The following is a 23,399-nucleotide window of genomic DNA, read 5'->3' as shown; positions in this document are numbered from 1 at the left end:
GAGCCTCCTGACGTGCCATTGCCAGGCAAGAGCAAAGATGCTGCAAGAAAGAGAAAGGAAGCAAAGGAGAGAGGGAAGGAGGGAGACACGCCCAAGGAGACAGTGATTTTCTGGACTTCAACTTGGGCTGAGATCAAAAGGGGAAGCAAGCTGCCTGGGGTTCTGTGAGTTGTGGCCAGCAAAGCACACGCGAGGAAGTGAGGACTTTTTCTACCTGAATAAGGCAGCTGGTGAGGAAGTGACTCCATTTCCCCCTTATCATGGGCTCGGCAGGATTTCCTCTGCAGCCACTTTGTGCTGAATGAGTCTTGAGGGTTCCGTGTACATATCAGAGCTGCTTTGGCGGTTGCCAGCTTCTGTCCCTACGGCTCCTCCTCCCTTGTCCCCCCTTTACTCCCAAAATATCGATTCCGGGTTTGGGGGAAAAGGAAAACGAAAAAAAAAAAACAAAACAACAACAACAACAACAGCCGGGGAGCACATAAGTGAAGGACACACAGCTGTCTGGCCTGCAGACCCACAATGACTCCTTCTACCAGGCTTGCAGGACTGCCTCCCCAAAGCCATCCGCAGTTGAGCAGGGCTTCATCCTGGAGACCCTGAGCCCGGGAGGACGGGCTAGCTGCATCCCAGGCCAAAGACATAAAATGAAACCTAAGCTAAGTGTCATCTGGATGTAACTAGAAACCTGCTAGAGAAATGGCAGGAGATGAAAAACCCAAACAAAACACAAAACAAAACTTGCCCGCCTCCCCAAGTTGGTCCAGGGAAGTTTTGGTGTATTTTGTGATGCAAATTGAGTGGAGGATGCAAATCAGGCAGGGGCCCCCCTGCAGGAGCTAGGGAGGGCAGAAAATGAGAAGCCCAAAGGGTTCCTTCTTTCCTGAGCTGGGCACGGTATGAAAATAATTTGCAAGGGGTCTGATGTTCTGGGGATCCTGCGGCCACCCAGCCAGGTTCCAGGCTGTGTTTACCCAGGTTCTGTTAGTCTAACTGCCATCCGGGCTGGGGTAGGCGGTATGATCAGGAGTGAGACACACAGACAAATCCACCCTCCTCTCCACCCCACGCCAGCTATGCAAATACTGCAGGGGTAGGGTACTCAGCCACCTGCAGGCCTAGGTACCTCCTGCCAGGAGGTGTGAACAATTCAGGGCTTCAAAAGACTGTAGGTGGAAATGGGCACAGCAATGAGGGCTGAAAATATGCTAATAGTTGCGCCGTTTGGTTCACTGTGTTCATACAATAAACCAAAACCGGGGAGATTAAACGCCACGTCTATGCTAGATCTTCAAATCTCATCTTCAGGTTGCATATTCATTCACAAAGCAGGCATTTTTGTAAGATGCTGAGGAGTCTTAAAGCTAAATAAGACACAAGCCCTGCCCTGTAAGACTCACTCGGTTATATATATATATTCTCACACATTCACAGTAGCCTTAATGAGCATGAACGCTTTCTCAATACATTCAAAGCACTTTGTGTGTGTTGGTGCATTGATCCCACAGTGCTCTGGAGAGCAGAGAAGAGACACATGCTGTTGTCCTCATGGCACAGCCATGCCTCCCAGGCCCTAAGCAGGGTGCCTTCTGCAGGACCTCACTGGCACAGAGCCACAGTAATCTGCCTTGCCGTGTTTTGGTGTTAAAATAAAGTTCCTTCATTTTTCTTCCTTACCTTCCTCGATCCACTACTTTCTTTTGGCTAGAAGCCTCTGAGTGCCCTGCATTTTCTGGCACTTGGCCCCTTCTTGTTTTGGACCCATGCTATTTTCATTGTGTGGGCAAATGATGCTATTGTGTAGGGTATGAAAGCACGTCAAACAAAAAAAGTGTAATTATGACGACTCAACACTAAAAAGACAGATAGCCCATTTAAGAAACCAGCAAAGACCCGAAGAGACATTTCACTAAAGAAGATACACAAATGGCCAAGAAACTCATGAAAAGGTGCTCAATATCATTAGTCATCAGGGAAATACAAATCAGAACCACAATGAGATGTCCCTTCACACCCACGAGCATGGCTCTAATGTAAAAAACAGACAATAACAAGTGTTGACAGGGAGAAAGGGGAATTGGGGATCTCACACGTGGCTGGTGGCAATGGAAAGTGGTGGGGCCACTGTGAAAACCAGGGGTGGTTCCTCCAAAAGTTGAACAGCTACCATGTGATCCAGCAATTCTGCTTCTAGATATAGACCCCAAGGTAATTAACAATAGATGTCCACACCAACACTTGTGCATAAATATTCACATCGGCATTACTCAGAAGAGCCCAAAGTGAGAACAACCCAAGTGTCTATCCACTGGTGAACGGGGAAACAAAAGGAGGTCCCTCCATTCAAAAGAATATTATTCAGCGTCAAAAAGGAATGGAGCATTGATTGAAGCTACAACATGGGAGGAACCTTGAAACCATGACGCTCAGTGAGAGAAGCGAGGCACAAATGGTCACAATATTGTATGATGCCATTTATATGAAATGTCCCAAACAGGCAAATCCATGGGGACAGAAGTAGATCAGTTGTGGCCAGGGGCTGGGGAGAGAGGAGAATGAAGAGTGGCTGCTCATGGGTATAGGGATTTTTTTTCCTGGAGTAATATACATTCTGGAATTACACAATGGTGGTGATTGCACAACTTTGTGAATATACCAAAAGCCAATGGGACAATCACTTTAAGCTGAATTTTATGGAATGTCAATTATATATATATATATATATATATATATATATATATATATATAACTTTAATTACATTTCTCATGCTACATGGAGAAGGGGACTCAACTATTTTTACACGGCATGGAGTTGGACAGAAACACTCATCGTTCTGTAACCCTTGCTTCGAGGGTGTGTGGGAAGTGGGGCTCCTTTGGTTCAAAACTCTGCACAAGTGTTGTCTTCCTTTTCCGTGAATTTTTACAAACGTGGGAGGTGGAGGTGGCATGCTGGGTGAAAACCATCCCGGATGAGAAGTCAGGATGGCCGGTGCCAATCTGGGTGAGCAACTCACTTGACCGTCTGGGCCCTAGGTTTCCCTTACTGGTAGCTGATCTGCAGTCTACCACCCTGGGCTTACAGAGCTAATGATCTTACTCTCCATCTCTCCATCGGTGTCTCCTAGGATGTGACTTGGGATATCCTGATGCATGTCAGAAGTTGTTACCACAACTACTGTAAGCCCCTGACCTGGTTCCTCTGCCACGCTCTGGCCTCCACCAGCCTCCTTTCCCCCAAATCCACACGTGGCTTCAGAGCCTTGTACTGTCAGCTCCATCCTCTCGTTCTGTCTTCCTCTCACCAGCATGTTAGCCAAGCCGCCATGGCCTCTGATGTGCCTGTTGCTTCCCGTCTCTGTTTGAATGGTCATAATCGGGGCACTTGTGCCACAGACCTCTCTGCCTCTCATGCCGATTGTAATTAGAACTGCCAATGTTGGAGTGGGGAGGAGTTGGGGAGTTTTGCTTCTTCGCTGTATAGGACGAGACTCTCCACTGCCTGATGTGGGCTGGAGATTCCTCGGGCAGAGTAGTATTTGGAAGATACCCACCAACTGTTCTTCCTTGGCTTCTGGGGCCACCGGCGGTGCTCCCTCCCCTGTTCCCTCACCAGGGTCTGGACCTGCCTCGGTACATGTGAGCGTGAATGTTATCACTGTGCGCTTGGTGGCAGGTGAGTGTGCGCTCCCTGCAGGTCACCGTCTGGGCCGAGCATGCAGTGCTTCACCGTGCCCACCACGTGGCCTGCGAATGCAAGGCGCGGCCAAGGTCCCGACCCCTTAGCCTGCCACGGCAAGAGTTAATTCATGAAAATATGCCAAAAATGGGAACTGAAAGCAGATGCTTGTTGAGTTCTGCAGCTTGGCCTAATTGCTGTCATCAAGACACCACTGCTGGGGGGCAGGGGGAAAAGGGGGTTCTTCATTTATTAAACTTGGAGGGCCAGAGTTGGGGACCAAACATCTGATGCTCACTTGTTTAAATCAGCAAGTGTTGACTGAGGTTGGTGGCGGTGGGAAGTACAAAGAACCCACACTTCCTAATAGGAACTTGCTGAAAGTGGCCTCAGACACGGAGGGGGCATGTCAGAATGAAAAGAGCTAAGCAGGATGAGTTTGCAGGGGTGCCATCCTCAGCGGGGCACCACCAGCCTCCAGTGAGTCCTGGTCTGACCCTTGCTTGCAGGGCTGGTTAAGAAGTCAGCATGGGCATCTTTTCTGGAAGGTCCATGATGCACTGGCTCCAGGGTCCTTGCCTTGCCGACAGGCTCAGACATCTGTCTCGGACCAGATCTGCTCCTGATGGTGCCGGTCCTGGTGTTCTCATTCTCCAGCAAGTAAGTTGCAAGCTCTGCCTAAAGCTCCCAGGATGCTGAAAAAAGATCGTGCTCCAAAGTGTCCTGAGATATAATAAGCCTTACCCTGTTCCCACTTCCCCGATTCTGCAGCCCCGTGAGTCATTGTGTGATGGTCAAAACGAGCAAGGCGATACCTGAGCAGCCCATGGGAGAAGCCTGTGCCCTACACCGTGGATCCAACCTCCGCAGGAGACAAGTGAGTATACCCTCCACGCCCTGGGGAAGAGGCAGGAGCACAGCGGTGAACTTGCTCAGTGGGTTCCATATGCGCGTGCTAAGAAAAATCTGCTTTCATTTTGTAGTTTATGATTTAGTTCAGCTCACCTGGAAAGACTCAATGTGAACAAAAACAGATGTATTTCAAGGCGCACTGCCTGGCTCGTTGACAATTTTCTTCCTTCCGCATCAGACAGTCTTCCTGTGTCCAGGGAGGATAGTGGACCTCTCTGTCACAAGGAAAACGCTGAGTCTCTGTCAATGGCATCTGTGCGTGCCGGGACAAAGCCCCGGGCAAGGTCAGCGCGGTGGTTCTGGATTCGGGCTCATTCACGCAGGGATGCAGATATGCTCCCGTGGCTTCACTCAGAGATGTTTGTGGCAAAGAACTTCTGACTGTGAAGGCTCCCCGTTGCCAGAACAGTACAGGGCCATGTATACAGAGAGAGAGAGAGAGACAGAGCGAGACAGACATAGACAGACTCAAAGAGGGAGACACACACAGAAAGAGAGGGACACACACACGTGCGTGCCCGCGGAGCCTGAAAGCAATCACAGATGAGCTTCCAGTAGCGGGGGGCGGGTTAAATCTCGCATCAGCACAGCTTCCAGGAGGAGAGCTGACAGCTGCCTGACCCACTGTGGACATCAATAAGGTCAGAGCATGACACGTGCTCGCTGGGAAAGGCCCGTCCGTGTGGCTGGCTGTGGCCACTTACAAGGAGAGAGGCTGTGCCCCGGGGAGCTTGACTTCCCAGGCAACGGTCCTTTCCCATCATATGCTTGGACGCGGTTTCAGCTGGCAGCGAGGAGCCCGTGGGGGCTGTCTGCCGAACGTGCTCACGTATTTGCTGGCTGGACCCAGAATGGGAGCCAAACCTCAGCCCCACACGGCCTCGCAGGCTCCTGCCACCGCTGACACCCTGGGGCCAGTCAGCTCAGGCAAATTTCATGATGCCAACAGGCACGGAGCACCTGCTCTGCGCACGGCCCGGCACTCCGTGCTGCCGGGGAAAAGCTAGTGGCCGGTGGGGCTCTGTCTATGCGACAACAAGCTCCTTAAGCCCGATACAGCGCCTGGCCTGAATCAGAAGCTCCACAAACACTCTTCCAGTGGGGCGACTCAGAGACAGCAGTGTCTCCCTGGAAATACTGTTCGCCCCTAAGGTCATAAGAAGAAGCTCAAGTCTGGGCTGGTAGAGCCTTCAGGCAGGACTTTGGGTCCAGCAAATTGTTATTTCCACCGAGGGAAGCCCTTGGCCAAGTGCATGAATACTGGATCCACGTGCAACATGCTTTTCATTACAAAATGAGTGCAAAATTCTGGATGGCCCTCCCTGGCCCTGCCTGGGTCCTCTTTCATCACTGTGGCCCTGGGTGCTTTTGGCTTTGATCTCTCATTTGGCCATATCTGCATCAAGCAATCCAACCACAGCCACACCACTTCTGGAAGGATTTATTTAGTGTCTACTTCTGGGATGAGGAGCGAGAGCTCACTGTGGTGCCAAACCCCACAAGGTGGCTCTTATAAATGACATTATACAGGAGAGACGGGGGCCAGAGAGGTTATACAACGTGCCCCAGGTCACACAGCTCATGGTGGCAAAGCTGCAATTTGAATCAGGGCCTCTGCCACTCTCCAGGCATGTGCTTTTTTAACCCCACACTTTGCTTCTCTTAGGGGAGACAGAAAAGAAGTACGAGACTGAGGTGTGGCGGAGATAAGAGGTAAGTATGAGAGGTTAAACAAAAAGCCTGAGGAGTGACAGGGAATGCTCAATCAGTGCATCAGGAGTCTTTCAGATGGGCTGCAGGGAACAGGGGCTGAGCCCGAAGGAGTGTGCATGAGGGACGAGAAGGAGGGATGGCATCTTGGGACATGGAAGCAAAGGGGGCATTGGTGGCCACACCGTGGCAGGTCCTAATGTGGCCCTGTGTGTGCAGCCGGGTGTGGGGGGGGGGCGAGTCAGAGTGAGCAGGGCTGCAGGAACAGAAAGAAGCCCCGTGATTAGGGAGAGAGTACAAGTCTCAAGGACGGCCCCTCGCCACCAGCCCCGGGCGCTCTGCAGAGCTGGATCCCACGGGAACGTGTGGGGCATTCTGTAATTCCTCCGTCTGTGGTTTGGCCCTGGTGGCTGATTCCTCACGCGCCACCTCAAGAGTATTTAAAAATGCCGTGAAGATAGAGGCATGAATCCTGAAGGAGAAATTCCTTCCACAGCATTCAGAAAAAGCCCTCCTATTTACCGGGCGGCTTCCCAGGGAATTCTGGAATGTGAAGGAGGCAAAATTTCCTGAAGTCACAAAAACAAATCCAACTTGAAGCCTATTTAGAATATTAACATAGGTGGCCCGAGAGCCTCCAGAGCCGTAACTGGGTTTCAGTCCTTCCAAGGGTTCCTGCTGAATCAAAAGTGACTGAGTCCCCAGCAGGCACGAACAGGAGGAGCTCCCCCACCACAGGCAGAGCGAGGGGTGAGGGAGGCACGTGCCCCCCCCACCCCCCACCGCCCTGACCCCCGCTCAGCAGGCTGCCAGCCAGCCAAGCTGGTCTTTCTCCCACCAGGCACCACCGACTCATCTCATGACTATAACAGCTTTGCTCTACTGACTTCAATTTGGAAGTTTTTCATAACTTAACAAAGCCAGAGACCTTTCAATTCCTAGGAACCTGCCCACAGAGCATTTTATAAGAACCCATCTGCTCGCTGGGTGTTTAATCCTTTAATGTTTGGTTCAGTTTGTTTCTGGAAGGCTAGTTTGTGGGGCAAGTTTGTGATTGCTGCAGTCAGGCCAAGCAAGCCAGAAATCCTTTCTTTAAAATGTCAGGAGCTGTAAGACAGGAAATATGTTCAACGGCAATGGCTCCGCTACTCCAGATTCAGGATGGACGAGCGAAGGCCAGATCCCCGGGTCTGTCGCTTTTGTATGAGGGGTCTTCTCTCAGCTCGATCTTCAGCACAGGACACCTTCCATCCTGCTGGGTGGCTTTACTCAACAGTGAGGTGCAGAGACGGCTGGACCCGAGCCAGTCCTCCGACACCTCACCACCGAGCTCCAGACTCCACTGTAACACAGACAGGTTGCTCGTCTTACACCCCAGATCCCATTCCGCCCCGAAATTCCCCGTTGTTCTCCATTGTCTTTGACTTCTGCTTTGCTCTCCCGTTCCCTCCTTGTCTTGCTAAAGTTCATTCTTCAGCTCTGAATGTTTTTGTTCCTGGTCTTCCTTTGCCGGCTCTGAATTTTCTGGAAGATGATAATCCCCCACTCTCTCAGATGGGAGAGGACTGCATGTTGGCTAAATGAACACCCAAGGCCTCTGCAGCCACGGGAAGGGTTTGGCCATAGCTGCATGGGGCCCTGTCAGCCCTCATCTTGGTGGAGGGATCCTGGTCATGGACGCGACCTGAGAATCTGGGCCGGGCTGAAACCTGCAGGAGAGGGTATGAGTTCATGCAGGGTGTCCCTGCTGCTCCTGACCGTGGCCGTCAGACCCCGGCTGGAGTCTGAGCCAGGTGCTTGCTGCACAACCTCCGTTAACCCTTGCAGGTTTAAATACCGACAGGGTAGTGATGGGACAACTGGAGGCGGACATGTAGTGGATCAAAGAGCAGAGCAAAAATGTCCAAATGTTGCTTTTTCTGAGCTTTTAACCTCTGCCTAATCCTTGAAATTCTTGTCTTATAACGTTATATGCCTTCCGTTTCCATTTAAACCTGAAACATCACTTAAGTGCTTTTTGAGGTAGGGGGCGCCTGGGTGGCACAGTCGGTTGAGCATCTGACTCCTGATGTCAGCTTGGGTCACGATCTCAGGGTCACGGGATCATGCCCTATGTCAGGCTCCATTCTCAGTAGGGAGTCTGCTTGAGATTCTCTCTACCCGCCCTCCAGGTGCACAAGTGTGCTCTCTCTCTCTAAAATAAACAAATCTTAAAAAAAATAGATAAATGCCTTTTGAGGTAAATCCTGACCTACTGAAACAACTTGAAAAGCTGTGAAAAACCTATTAGGGTTATTTCACACACACCTGGAGGGTTTTGAGAGAGGTCTGACTCTGGGCATAAGTTTATGGTCGCTGGGTTACAGATTCAAATAGATAAGTTTTACTAACTTGGTACATCACTTGGAAAAGATCGTTTTACTAAGGGTAATCCTAGATATTAAAAATTATAGTTTCATTGTCATGTCTACAAGACCTTCTGTTCAAACTTCAGACATAAAATAAATAAGTCCTACGGATGTAGCGCACAGGGGTGACTACAGTGAATAACACTGTGTTGCATATTTGAAAGGTGCTGAGGCAGTAGATTTTAAAAGTTCTCGTCACAGGGAAAACATTGCAATTACTATGCACGATGATGGATGTTCACAGATTTATTGTGGCGATCATTTCACCACATAAATAAATATCGAATCATTGTTCTACACCTGAAACTAACGTAATGTTATATGTCAATTATATCTCAACAAAAAAATAAAAATGCACTGTCATCAAGTCTATGGGACCTTCTGATAAGAAAGTAAGAATTCCAAGTTTTAAAGTCTGATGATGGAAGACACCCAAAGGCCTAAGTCTGAGCAGAGCCGCACACTGACTCAGAAACTCATCACGCGATTCTTGGTCATTTCACAATCCACTCAGTGGGCAAGCCGTGGGGTCCGAGTGTCCGCAACTGACTCAGGCTTTCTCTTTGCTGTGAGGGGAGTCACCTTTCCAGGTTTCAAGAGCCTCATTAGTGACAGGAAGATAAGGCCCCACATGGCCTCTGAAGGCTCTCTTGGGATCTAAGTTTACATAACTCGTAGATTTGGGGACTCTGTTTTGTGTCTGTGTGTCAGAAGCAGGGAGGATCGAAAGGGTTATGTACCCGGGACACTGGCAGACACACAGCCACTAGGGCCTTTTTGGATCCCATCGAAAGTCCTAGAATTGCCATTCCATTTCATCCAGGTGCAAAGGGAAGCCTGACTCCTAGAGCTGGTTTCATGGGAGGAAACCTGGGAGGAACTGCCCTCATAGAGAGGGAACTTAGGAAAGTGCTTGATATTCTAGACAACAGAAGAAACAACTGCCCAAACCACCACGGCACCAGAAATGAGAATCCCAGGGATGGTTCCTGAAGTCCCAACTATCTATTCCAACAGCTATGTGGGACTATGGTTCAAACGGAATGAGAGCCATATTTCAATAACGCAGAGAGGATTTTTATGAAGAATTAACGAACACCTTCCCTGGATGTGTCCTACTTACCACTCATCAACAATATTCATTAGTGGTAAGTTAATGCATCAACCAAAAGGAACTTTATGGTTTTCAGTCTTGTTCCTCAGACAACAGAATTGTGTTACTCAGGATAACCATGTTATTCCTTCTCAGCCCCTCCAGCATTTCTTGGATCTCCTAGAGCACCCCCTTTGAACTGAAACTTTCCATTTTTAAACATTTCCCCCAGTGTCCCTCCAAGCTCCCACCCCCTGTTAATTACAGAGAAAATCCATTCACTCATTTTTGGGTTATCAGACTGTGGACAATTTGTTTTTCAAGCTTTAGAAGATTGTTGAAATGTCTTTTTCTTTTTCTTTCTTTCTTTCTTTTTTTTTTTTCATTTCAGATAACTCAAAACTGGTTTGGATCCATGACATCAACCTTGGCATGTACAAAGAATGAGGAATGAGGACTTTGCCTTGTTTGGAACCAAAAGAGAGGAATATCCACTCTCTCTTTTCCATTTTCATTAGGACAGTATTTTTTCCTTTTAGCTGGATGATGTATACTTTTAACATTCCAGGAAAAAAGTGTCAGTGATATGCAAGTCATAATAAAAGAAAATCAAAAGAAATGCAATTACAAGGGACAAGGAACTTCATCATTTTTAGTATGAAATGCCCTGAGGAAAATCTAATTTTAAAAATTACCAGCACCATATCAATGAGAAGAGAATATATGAGAAGATGTGTTATTTTAAAACTTAATTTAATCCTTAATCTTTCTGGCTCTGGGACTTTTATCCTTATTTTTAAAGGCCAAAAGTTATCAGGTGCTGGATAAGGAGTAAACCTCACACTAATGCAATGTCATAGAGGAAGTGCCAACGGGTCCTCCCAGTCGCGAGTTTGCCGGCTGGAACACGGTGGGACACAAAAAGTGTTAGTAAATAAGAAGTGAACATTTCATTGAAAATGAAATGATAGCCTCCTCTTTCCCCTTATTATAAAGGTACTTGCTGTGAATGAAAACAAATATTCACATGGCATACTAGAGTTGATCAAGTGTTCCCGTATCTACCAACTAGTGTGAACCTCACAACAACCCACAGGTAAGTTATGACTGTTGTCACCCCCATTTTACAGATGATCAAGAATATGTAACTTTTTCAAGGACATACACTTAATCAATAGTGGAACCAGGACTCAAACCCCTAATTCTGGACCTAAAATACCTTGCCTCTCCACTCTCTCACATAGCCTCCCTAAAGAGAGTAATGACTCCTAGCAAAAAGGGCTTGCACAGAGCCAAGATGTCATAAGCTTGAATACAGCAGGGACTTGCTCACATATAACATCTGTCTCTTTGAAAAAGTTTAAATTATGAGAAAAAAATCAAGCTAATTTCTATCATAAATGTTGTTTGATAATAGAGAGCTTTGACTTATTTCTGCCCACGTCATTATTCTAGCCCAGTGAGATTTAAGTCTGCCACCCTCAACCCATATTTAAAAAAAAAAAAAACCTGGAACCATTCATGTATTCAGAGAGAGAGTCCAAATAATAATGCAATAACACAGGCTTCCTTTAAAAGCCTTTTCTTGATGGAATCTCCAATTTTCCTTTCCACTGTTATTAGAGTGGCCTGGCAGAGGCTTTAGCAGTGAGGAAGAGAGGAGATGCCATTAATAATATTGATTCCTAACCCTTTATCTAGTTTTTGTTTGGAATCAAGCACAATGCTTAACTTATGGCTCTCTCCAGAAAGGGTTCTCTTGACATAAGGCTTTTAGATTTAGGGAGAGTAGTTTCCTTTGTCCAGATACGATTTTTCCCCACTTTGCTTAAGTCAGCCTAAAAATGAAAACAAAACAAAACAAAACAAAAAACAAAAAAGAGAACAGAGATCTGGTAGAAAGATTGCTATGGTGCCTCTCCTCTCCCTTCAGCAATGTTACTTCAAGAGTGGGTTCCGCAAAAAGCACCTGCTCTCTCACCTTCTAGCAACAGTGGTGGATGCAGTAGGGCCCAAAGACAAAAAAAAAAGAAAAACAGAAAAATCACCTTTTTTGGTCCTCTGGGCATTGTAATGATTTTTCTTCTCTTATTGCTATGTATATCTACTCGTTTTTTTCCCCCTTCCCTTATCCCTCTTAATTTGCTATCATCCTTTCCCTTCATATTTGTCTTTGCTCCTATTGTTCTTCTCTCAAGTTACATTCCCCTTAGGCTGTGAAACTGTCATTACTAAGCCTTCTTTGTACCCAAGAACCTGGAACAAATTCTAAAATCGGACTCCACTTGGCCTTTGGTGAACTGTTTCAGTCTGATAAACCAGCAGTCTCCATGTAGGGATAGAGAGGTAAATTTACATAGGGATGCCTCAAAACAAAACAAAACAAAACAAAACAAAACAAAACACTAAAGCTTAGTCGTAAGTCATTGTGCAGAACTTCTGGCAATAACAGTTCTAGGAAGGTCGGGCTGCAACATAAAATCTGATGTTTGGGAAGGAGTTCTCCTGGTTCGGACAGTGGGGATTGACTCTTCCAACCTCCACTGGATGACTCCAGTCATATTCTTCTAGACTGACAGGCGACATTCTTCAAAGAGTACCAAGCCATGTCTCCTCCGAGCAGGCAAAGGGGCCAGCCAGCCTCTTTTCATCCTGACTACATTGAGCTCTCATTTTAGCTTCAACAAATTACTTGACAAGTCATCTTGGTTTCCCCTTCTGTAATGCAGTCAGGGGCATTCCCTGCTTCTCTTTCGTCTCTCCAATTGCTCACAGGGAACTTTCCCCTTCTTGTGCTTTTTGTATAAATTAGCCTGATTGATCAAATTCATCTGTTTAGATTTCCCCCCAAAATTCCCTTCCCCACGCTGACAGTGTCTGTGGTGACCCTAAGCTACTTTCCCCTCTGGCCCATGTGCCTCCCCCCACGCCAGTCCACCCCCTGCCTGACTAACCGTCCATCCCACATTATTGACTGGGTGCAGTTATGTGACTAGCTTGACCTAAACTCTGGGGTGAACTCAAGAGAGACTCACAAACATTCTTCTCCCTCTAGTCGGAGAAAAGTCTGTGAGAAGCCAGGAGGGAGCCATACAAGAAAGGAAAGACCTAACAGGCATGGAGACACGGGCCGTGGGGGTTCAGAGAAGGAGGAGACGAAGTGGGCCAGTTCATCCACGCAAGCTGGGCACAGCGGTGAGGGGCTGCGGTGAGGGTGACGGCACGAGCCGGGGGCAGAGGGGGAAATGTGTACCCAGGCCTGACTGCGTGGGTTTAAAAACAAAATCTCATGGAGAAGATAATGGAAATGAAAGTCGGAGCTTATTACATTTCTGTAGGCCCAACCCAATTTCTCATCATTCCCAGTCATGTGGATACATGCTAATTTCCTTGGCAGCCTTAGATAAAGCTCTTAATGTGATTTGAGTCCCTTAGAGATTAGCACGATTATAAATATAAATGTTCAAACACAAGCAAGTTGAAACCAAATGCCCCCCAAACACTGGCTTTCTGTTATAGGAAGGTTTTCAGTGGTGCATCGAGCCCTTGGATAAATGAGCTAGGAAGCAGAGTTAAATGGGCCCGTTGGCTAATTCTCAAGGCCAGGCTCCTTCACAGAAAGAAGCAATGCTGGTAGCGGCTCTCTCCGTACATAATCTACAGCAGCCGCAGGACAGCTTTGGATGACTTTCTGAAAAATACTAATTCAGAACTGCAAGTAGGGGCTTGGGTAGGAGATACTGAGACCCTGAGCAAAACAGTCTTTACTCAGCGGCCAACCTGCAAAACATCTCCTTCGGGTTCCAACCGCGTTGTATAGCTTACAAGAGACTCACTAACAAGTAGTTATAAATAGACATCAAGGAGTTTGTTTATCTAAGTAAGAGAAAACAGTGTTCGGCTTCTTTAGAAACATGTATTTGACACCAAACTGATGTAACTGTTATGGGACCAGAAACGGAGCACAACATACTGAGCCTGGTGTTTTGATGTGGTCATTATTCACTAAGCAAAGCCACCACTTGGCAACAACACTCCGTGTGTGCCCAATTCTAGGTACTTGAAATTTTAAAAACAGATCTCTTCCAAGAGATTCTAAAATTAAAGGGCTTTTTTTTTCATTAATTGGTAAAAACCTTCCCCCAAATTCATCCACATGCCTGAGATTTTGCTGTTGAGTTAAGTGAGGTCAGAAGGGGTTGGGATGATGAAATCTACTCTTTAATTTTTCTAGCATTTGTGCACCGGGCTTTTTGTCAAACTAGCCAACCCATCTGCCTGCACGGTGCTGCCCCAAAGTGTTCCTACTACTAAATGATAAAGTGAAAAGTGTTCCCAGGAGACAAAAGAATAAGAATTCATGGGTCTGTCCTCAGCACCTACCAGAGGTTCCTTTCTTACCCAAAGATGTAATTACTTGGGTTTGGAGAAATTAGAGAATACCCATTAAAGTGGGATGGTGGACTGGTCAGGTGATAATGCCTCACCATGTCTTCAATTTTGGTATTTTCTACCTATTGGCCAGTGGCTCCTTCAGCAGAAAATGTAAGAGGCTAGCATACCCACACAAGTTCAGCTCTCTCTCACCCGAAAAATGACCTCGCTCGCCCTCTGATTCTGTGCCTCCTCCTTCCACCCCCTGAGGATGAAGCCTGATGGAGGGGTAGAGCACGAGCACTTGAATAAGGCAGATCTGGGCAACCTGAACTCTGCACATTACTAGCTGCATCAATGAGTTGGATGAGTTACCTGTTCTTCTTTCTTTCCCGGGAATGATTCAATCTAACTCATGCAAGATAAGGTCTTCAACCTCTCTGAGCCTCCATTTCTTAATTCATAAAATGCGGAAAGTCAGTCTATAGTTCTAGAGTCATCACCAGGACAAGGGGCCTCTGTGAAGCACTCAGAACAGGGACCGGCAATTCCCTTCCATTCTTGTCTTTCATTTATCTGTCAAATATCTCGATGTCCCTTTCCTGGGGACTTTCTTTATAAGGAGGTGGTAGGAAATGCACCCATGAAAATAGCAATGTGCAAAGTCTGAAGCTGGTAAATTTCTCTTTGCAGGGGCTTGCTGTTTTTGATCTTAGAATCTTATTGCCTAACATCATTAGTCAAGGTGATTCTTAAAAAAAAAAAAAATTCAAACTAGGCCTGATGCCTTTGAGCGGTCAGCTACGCGCCCAGGAGAAGAGTTCTGGAGTCAGCAGAAGGTACTGCCTCCAGATCCCAGGGCAGAAAGGCCAGCCTGGTCCTCATCAGGCAACAGAAAGAACATCTAACTGTAGTAAGCCATCAGGTCCCACTGGAAAGCTCCACGCAGAGCTGGAAACTTCAAAAGCCAATGGCAGATCTAGAGGAACACAGACAGCTGGTATAATGAAGAGGAGAGGAGCCTTCCATAGGACAATGCTCACGAATCAGATGTGACCCTGGGAAGGGGCCGCCTGGCTGTGGAAGCTGCGGGTATTCGTGAACTCTCAATGGTACAGAAAGGGGAAAAAAAGCATTTATTCATCACCTCCCTGAACCTTCCCACCGTGGGTCATTCCTGTCAACCTGGAGTAGGTAGCTTAGGGACACAGGTAAGGCTGTGCTATTCTGCGCAGAGGGAGGGACTTAGGGAACCAGCCGCCCCCAAGCGGTAGAGACCTCATTCTCTTCCTTGATTTCAGCTACGACTTTGCTAAGGGCCCTTTATGCCGATGGCTGTCCAATGAGCCATCGAACCCTAATCTAGAACCAAATGTATCCACATATACATCAGGTACCTCAAACCCAACGCACTCCTTAAGCCTTCCCATAATCTGCCTCCAAAGCCCCGGGCTGCCCCGGGGCAGCCCACCACCTAGTGGGAAGCCCAGAAGGGATTCCCAGCCTCTCCCTCTCCCCTCCCCACCCACCCCCGTCACTGCCTTCTCTGCCACACGGATGGATCCTCTTTCCGGTCCTCTGATGCCACCTCCCTTCAACCTGCTGCATCGCTCCCCATCTCCGCACCGCCCCGCGTCCCTCCAGCCTGCCCTCCGTGCTGCTGCTGGGGGTTGCTCTTAAAGCACAAATGATCGAATCCTTCTCTCTCATTCAAATGCCCCGAGCGACTCCCCATTCCCCAGGGGGTGACCTGGCCCTGTCCCACGCCTCCAGCCCCACCCAGCTGAGGCCTTAAACTCCATGGACCTACGGGCAGCATCAGCTGAAACCGCACCCCTCCAGCTGACCCCAGCTCCCACCACATCCTCGTGCCTCTCAACACTCTGCTCACACATCACCTCCTCTGTGAAGCCCTTCTTGACCAAGCCCCGTTACCTCCCCACCACAGCCATCTCTGACTGGAACGGCCATGGGGTGTGTGGTAGAGTCTAGAACGTCGACTTGGATTTCCAAGTCTACTATTTCCTAGCTTTAAGATCTTGGCCAAGATGTCTAATGCCTCTGAGCCTCAGCTATTCACCCATAAAGATGAAGCGGTGATGGCGCTGGCTGCGAGGCTTGTTCGAGGGCGCGAACGAGGGCACACAGCCGTGCCTCCTCCATCAATCCACCGACCTGAACACTGACTCCAGGAACAGGGCTGGCCCGGGGCCTGGGGGAAACCGCAGGGGTCAGGGCACAGCTCCCACCTCAGGGGATGGCCAGTCAGCCGGACGAGGCAAAAACAGCCTCGTTTGAAAGGTTGAGAAACCACACAGCAAGGCAGTAACATCAGATGAGTCACCAGACGGAACCTGATCCGCGGCCAGGTTGGCGCAGGTTGTGCGGTGCGCTGGGTGGGGGGAGAGCTCTCCCAGGGTCGAGGGTGTGGAGAGAGGCTGGTGGAGGAGGAGGGTCTCAGAGCATCAACTTGTTGGGACCGAAGCCAAAGGGCGCTCTGCATCTAGGTGATGGGATGGTTCCCAGGTTGGGTCTGCCGCTTTGGGCTCTGTCAGCTGCTCTCTGCTGCCCCCTGTTGGTGTGTAGGGGGAAGAGGCGGACAGTGGCTGAGATGGAGCGGGAGAGGACAAGCAGGGGAGGTGGTTGGGCTTAGAAACGCAGCAGCTGGGGGTAGGTGCTGGTGGGGGGGGAAGAGGGGCGGGCAACCCTCTCCTCCTTTCTTTCCCCGGCGCCCCGGTCACACCCCCTCTCTTCTGCCCCCTCCCCTCATTTTCTCTCTGCAGATCAGAGGCTCATCCTGTTTCCCAGGACCCCAGGAGGGACCACAGGTGGGACCAAGGTAAGGTGCACTTAGTGTTCCTGGGACTTCCGCTCTCACTGTCTTGCCTGAGGGCATTTCTCAAGGCCAGAAACCATTTTATCCCTGAATGCCCAGTAAATAGTCATGAAGTTTGTGGAGAAGAAGAAAAGAAAAGAAAAGAAAAGAAAAGAAAAAGAAATACAAAAGGCTGAGGTGGGGGGGTGGGGCAGAGAAGTGAAGGAACCCAGCGCTTTCAACTTAGAAAATCTGACCAGCTTTAGGATCAGTTGACATTTTGGGCTACGTGATTCTCTCTTGGGGGGGGCATCCTAGGATGTTTAGCAGCATCTGTGGCCTCTACCCACGAAATTCAAATATGCTCCATTCCCCTCCCCCCCCCAACCCCGCCGCCGCCGCCGCCGCCGCCGCCGCCGCCGCCGCCGCCGCCTAGCTGCAACAACCAGAACGGTCTCCAGGCCTTCCTCTGTGGGAAGGCAAAACTCAGCCCTGGTGAGAAGCCCCGCCTTAGAGGGCTGCAGGCCCGCCCCAAAGGCCCGGAGTTCCACTTCCCTCCACTCACCCTCACCTGAGCATCACAAGAATGCCGCGTGTCCACCTGCCCCGCCACTTGACCTTCACAGAAACAGAGGCTTCCTTCGGAGGCCCACGTCCTGGTGCGAGGGCCCCTCTCCTGCTCTGCTCAGGAACTGCAAACCGGTGGATTTCATAACCTCACAGGGGCTCTGCGCCCAGAGTCCTGACTTCCTGGCCAACCAGAGATTCAGGTAAAAGGGTTTGCCCAGAGGCAGCTCTGGGGCAGAGGTGCAAACTCTGGTGGAGACTCTGCTCTCCAGCTTCTCCTCTCCTCTCCTCTGAGCTGGCTGCTCAGCGGGGGAAAAAGCCACAGCAGCTCCTTCTGTGAACATGAACCCAGGGGCCACCCTCCTTCCAATTCAGATGGCAAGTTCTGGAGTTAACTAAGAAAGCCTCTGCACAAATAAACAATTAAGTTAATTGTGGTTCTGACATTTCCTCCCCCCTCAGGAATTAAGTACCCAAATGGCGCTAGGCTTCCAGGCTGTGCCTCCATCCAGAAAAAAACCAGAATGCAAGAAGCTGAAGGAATGGGTTCCAAGGCCCTTTATTTTTTAAGCGAGGAAACAGAGCCTCAAAGAAGTGAAGTGCCATGCAGCAGAGAAGCCAGGACCAGACACATCACCTTGCCTTATTTAAAACAAAGTTCCCCACACTCCCCTCCATCCAGCGGGGCAGGAGGAACACGGTCACCAGGAAGGCAGGCCCGGATGGCATCCCCAGAGTGCGTGTCACCAAGTATTTCTATACCTCAAGAGATGGCTTATTTCATGGAAACCCTTTGCCTGGAGCTGGTCTGTAAAAACCATGCAAGGGGCAATCGAACAGAGTCCCTTAGAGCGCACCTATGCCGGGCTCTGTGGCATAATGTTTGCAGTGAAAATTCGTATTAGCTGTTTTCAGCTTTAACCTTAAACTCCAGCTGGTTTTATCTTCTCTCACTTATTAGACTGTAACTCTGTGCATGGTGTAAAGGTCACACCTGTGTTTATGTGCCATATGCCATCAAAATACCGTGAAGAGAACACTATGTGGTCTCTATCAGAAGATCAAAAAAGAAGGGGAGAGGCAGCCTTTGCTCCTAAGTCAGGCCCATTGGGTCCTTCTTGAACACTGCAACAGGCCCGTGTCCTCTGTGGCTACCAGTGGTTTACTTCTGGGCGAAGCACACACTGTTTATTGACAGAGAAACAAACAGGCACCTGTCCGGTTTCAGGGTGACTAGGGAGTTTCCAATCTGGATATGACAAAACTTTTACCCTGTACCCAAACATTCTTTTCTTTTATTTTTAAAGCCAAAATTAGAAAGAAAACAAACATAGAGGGCTCAGCGTAGCAGGAAAAAGAAACTCAGAAGTCAAGACCTTTCATAAGAAAAGCTCCGACCGGGTCTAAACTCACCTGGCCTAGAATCTAGGGTTTCTTTGAGGAGGGAACAGGCTGTGTGTCCCAGCGGCCTGGGAGGCTGGCTGTCCTGAGTCCCCAGGTAGGAGGTCTCCCCAGTTTCCCACGCTGGAGGAGTGGATTGTGAGGATGTTGGGGGAGAGAGGAAGTCAGAGAGAGTTGCTGGAGGAGTATTTTTTCTTGTCTAACCTAGCAGTGCCTTGAGGTGTAATTAATAAGTAACTGCCGAGAGCAACTCTGCAGTGAAGTCCTTAGCCCACCGCCCCCCGTCTGTCTGCTGGTGCAGAAATCACCTGATACCGTTTACCTGGCCACCCAGTGACCTGACCCTAGCACGGGCTTTGCTAATTAGCATAGTCCCTCAGAGCCCAGCCTTGGGATTGGCTGTCTCACGCTCCCCACATTCCAAGCATCAGTCTGTGCTGGGCCCTCCGAGCCCCTCAGGCAGCCTGCCAGCCAGTCACAGGTGCAGTAAGATCGCCCTTCCTGCGGAGGGGCCCCTTCCACCTGCTGGCCCCACGATGGCCCTGTCCAGGTGGGGGCACGTCGCACACCAGCCTGTCCCAGCCCCAGAATCCAAGGCCTACAGCCTTAACTTCAAGAAGGCATCTTCTGAAGCTATGTGGGGAAAAAAAGCATTTTGCTTTAAAATAAGCTGGCATTGCATTGACTTGAAAACAGGTCAGTCGGCTTCGATTAAGCCAGGCTGTAACTGGAACTGACATGTACATTAACACAAAATGTCAATAGATATTTATACAGCTGCCTGTCTACCCCCCATACAGCGGTGAGTCATTAGTTCATGGGAGAGTCATCAGCTTATGAAAGGTACTGGATATGTTAATTATTTTAAATCATGTGAATATGGATTTCTGCTCTGTGTATCTACTTTAAAACCAAGTATCTATATGAGACCCTTTTCCCCTCAAGCAGTGCAAACCAAGTTTTCATCCCTCAGCTCTGTCCAGGCAGCCCCATGCTCTAGAGAGCCAGGATCATGCCAGAGGCAGGGCTGGGCAGAGTGATTTTCACTAAACTCACAAAAACACAACTGAAAGAGAACTATTCTTAAGACTCATGTACCATAAAAGGGGAATTTCCAGAAGGCTCTGATATTAGCAATTTGCCCTTCCATTCCCTTCCTCTCTAGTTTCAAGATGAGATGATGACAAAAGAAAGGCTTTCAGAAAAAAAAAAAAAAAACACAACAACCACCATGAAACTCTGTATACAAACGTGTAAACGGACACAGTGTAACTTGTGGGAATTTCCACACCTGCTCTGATTCGCCATGAAAAGGAGGAAAAGCAAGGGTACCTTTGCCCCCACTCGCCCACATTCAGACATAATCATTAACTCCGTTTTCTTGCTTTAAAATAAATATCACAACTTATGGAGTACAAGTTTTCTTTTTCTTGTGGGGCAAAAGTAGTTTTTCCAAAGTAAGTTCCGAAGTGGGTGTTTTTAGAAGCAGAGAGAGCTAGGAATTTTCTCAAAAGTAGCACAAGTATGGATGGTTCTCCTTTTGCTTTCCAGTTTTACATAGGCATTTAAGGCCAAGATGCGCTGGCGAATTTCAGTAGAACGTTCCAGAGGGAGGGAAAGCACTCCATCTCAGGGGGTGAGTGGACATTTATTGGGCATTCACTGCTTGCAGGCCTGGGATATTAGGTACTGTGGGGGAGTCATATTCAGGCAGTAGAAGACAAAATCCAATTGAACAGGGAAATGAGCCAAACGAAAATGGACATAAAGATAAAAAAAAAAAAACCCACATATGAAAACACAGACGCGTGCACATAGCCAGCTGTCGTGTCTATAAGCTGGGCTGAATCTGCTCACCTTGCAAAGATCTCCCGCACAGTGGGGACTGCCCACATAACACACATTTTTTAGTTTCTGCTGGAGGACCCTTATGTTTCTAGATCTCTTTAAATGGGGTCATTTACATCACACCCACTTGTTATTTTTTCCTAAACTCACGCCGCTTTATTATTTTAAAAATTCCCATCAAGGTATCATTTACATACAGCAAAATGAACACGTTTTCTGTGTACCATTTGATGAATTTTGACAAAAGCATACACCCCTGGAATGTACTCCCCCATCAAGATACGCAGCATTTCCATCCTCCCAGAAAGATCCCTTGAAGCCACTTTGTTTTTAAATTATTTGCATCTGAATGTTTTTGCGTGGAGATTATCAAAGCCAAATGTGTGGGAAGAAAGGCTAATCATCCATCATCTCCTACAAACACAGGTAGTGGAGGTTCTGAAGCCGGTGCGGGAGCCTGCACAGGCACGTTTGCCCGGGATGGGTGCTTTTATTGAATGCCAAGGGGCTTTTCAGGGACAGGCACGCAGGCCCCTCTCAGCAACCCAGTTGGCTGGCGCTTGATCATGGAACAGATTGCATGGGTTTTTCTGGTTTTGTTCTTTAGGCATCGGGGTTTACATGTTTAGAAAGAGGGAAGTTGAGGCTCAGTAGTCAAATGGACCATAGTCTCAAAGGAGCAAACGCTCTCCGATTAGGAGGGTGCAAGCAAGCACGGCTCAGAGCACAGCACGCCTTTCCAAAATTCTGTTGCAACATCATCAGAGGGAGTTCACATGACCAGGCAAATTAGAAATTTTCTTAACATTTCCTGTTTCCCAAATTTCAGAGACCAGCAGGGAATGTCTGGCCCAGAGTAAGGGACAGTGCTTTGACATGGTGTTGTCCTGCTGGCCTGTCCACGGGGGGAGGGGCTGGGCTGGGAGCAAAACCAAGGCCCGGCGTACTTCCTTTGGGGTGGGAGCGGGGGGTACCCTTGCTCCAGGGAACCGAACTGGCAGAGGGACCAGGAGTGGAAGGCCAGCCTGAGCAGCCGACAGGCCCCTCTACCGTTCTGGGCGTTCGTTTCTCATGTGAGGCTGAGCTACTTCATGGACGTTCGGACTGTAGGTCTTCAAAGCAAACACAGAATGAAAAAAAATCCTAAAATATTATGCAGGAAGTAGTTTTTTGTGTTTTTTTTTGTTTGTTTGTTTTAAATCGCTTTTCCAAAATGGTACCCTGAGGTAATCCTTTCTTAAATCCCCCAGCAATCAAAACAATGTGGTTGCAAAAGTTTACAACTTTAGAACCTTTCAAAGGTCACCTCCCTGCCTCACACCCTCTCGCATAAGAGCATAACGGATATTTTGAGTCACATGTATTGTTCTTTGTTCATTTGCATTTGGTGAAATCCCTCTTTTGGACCAATTTAGTAAGTGGTGCCTTGGGCTCCCTTGGTGATTGTTTTCTTGTCTTGTATATATATTTTTTATGTCAAAAAAATGTAGACCCCCAGCAAAAAAAAATTGCGGGTGCAACCTCTGTCCCTTCTACTTTCTTTTTGCTCAGATGGTTTTTCCATCTTGCTTGGGCTGGAATTCCTTCTCCTTCACAGCGAACGAAGCCCTTCAGGGCTCCGATGAAGTCCCTGTCCTCCACGATGCTCTTAGACCTTTCTCTCCTTGGCCTCTCCCTACCTGACCTCTGGTGGAAGGGACATACTTTTCCATACTTCAGGCTCCCTTGGTGTGGTCTCCACCACTAGCCCGAGTTATGGAAGCGTTCTAGTGCCAATTACAAAGCGAGCCCGTACAAGAAAGATTGGCTAACTCGAAAATTTATCCTAAGCACTAACTGCCCCAGCACAGGGGTTTCCACCGAGGGAGATTCTCCAAATACAACGTATGGCAAGGAGCTCTGGGCCCGGCACCCCTTCTTCCCACCAGATGCACAGTGCAAGCCAGCTGCCACGGGAGGCCTGAGGGCCCGCTCCCTCCCCCGGCTCCGCGTGTAAGCCAGCCGCGCTGGCTTTTAGAAACATATTTCTTGCTCTATGAGTAATTTAAAAGTGAGTCATGCTCAGTTTCACCAGCCGGTACATGTGACCCACAGTGCTGGTTAAGTGTATCTATAGATGTGTAAACCAAAGCAGTTCTTAGAACACAGATTTCCCCCTCCCACGTGCTGTTTATTTCCCTTCACTTCGCAGGGGCTGAGCGATAGGATACAGATGAGCTCTGAGTACTGCCTTCTCCTCACTCCCGCCTGGGACAGCCCCGCAGAGGAAACAAAGCTCCGCATCCAGCGAGAGAAAATAAAAGGTCCTGAGGAGGAAAAGAGGCAGGCGAACGACCTAATAAACTTATTTTGTATTAGTAGACTATCAAGAAGCTCTGAGAAAAACCCATAAAAATCTAATGCGATGAAGATCCACATAAACAAAAGCTACTCTGAGTTGTTTCTTTCTGTCCTTGCAGATTTTAGACTTAAAGAAGTACAGCTCCATCTCTCTCTCTCTCTCTCTCACACACACACACACACACACACACACACACACACACGCACGCACATGCATGCACACGACCCACCGTATCCGCATTTCTAAAACAG

The 23,399-nt window shown here is 48.4% G+C and overlaps 1 protein-coding gene and 1 long non-coding RNA gene across 2 annotated transcripts in view; one reads left to right on the top strand and one right to left on the bottom strand.

Annotated features, from left to right (window-relative positions):
• Window positions 1–23,399, bottom strand: part of BCL2 (BCL2 apoptosis regulator) — a 167,354-nt gene that overhangs the window by 11,463 nt on the left and 132,492 nt on the right. The window lies entirely within an intron of this gene.
• LOC114208842 (uncharacterized) lies at window positions 16,758–23,171 on the top strand. Its single transcript, XR_003609153.2, has 4 exons — window positions 16,758–16,846; window positions 16,960–17,015; window positions 17,428–17,761; window positions 22,999–23,171. It is a non-coding gene; the product is annotated as an uncharacterized LOC114208842 (long non-coding RNA).

This window comes from Eumetopias jubatus, unplaced genomic scaffold, assembly GCF_037043125.1.
Source record: "Eumetopias jubatus isolate StellerSeaLion01/CBP00866 unplaced genomic scaffold, mEumJub1_p1.0 scaffold_16, whole genome shotgun sequence".
Lineage (NCBI taxonomy): Eukaryota > Metazoa > Chordata > Mammalia > Carnivora > Otariidae > Eumetopias > Eumetopias jubatus.
This window is presented reverse-complemented; position numbering and strand designations above follow the sequence as displayed.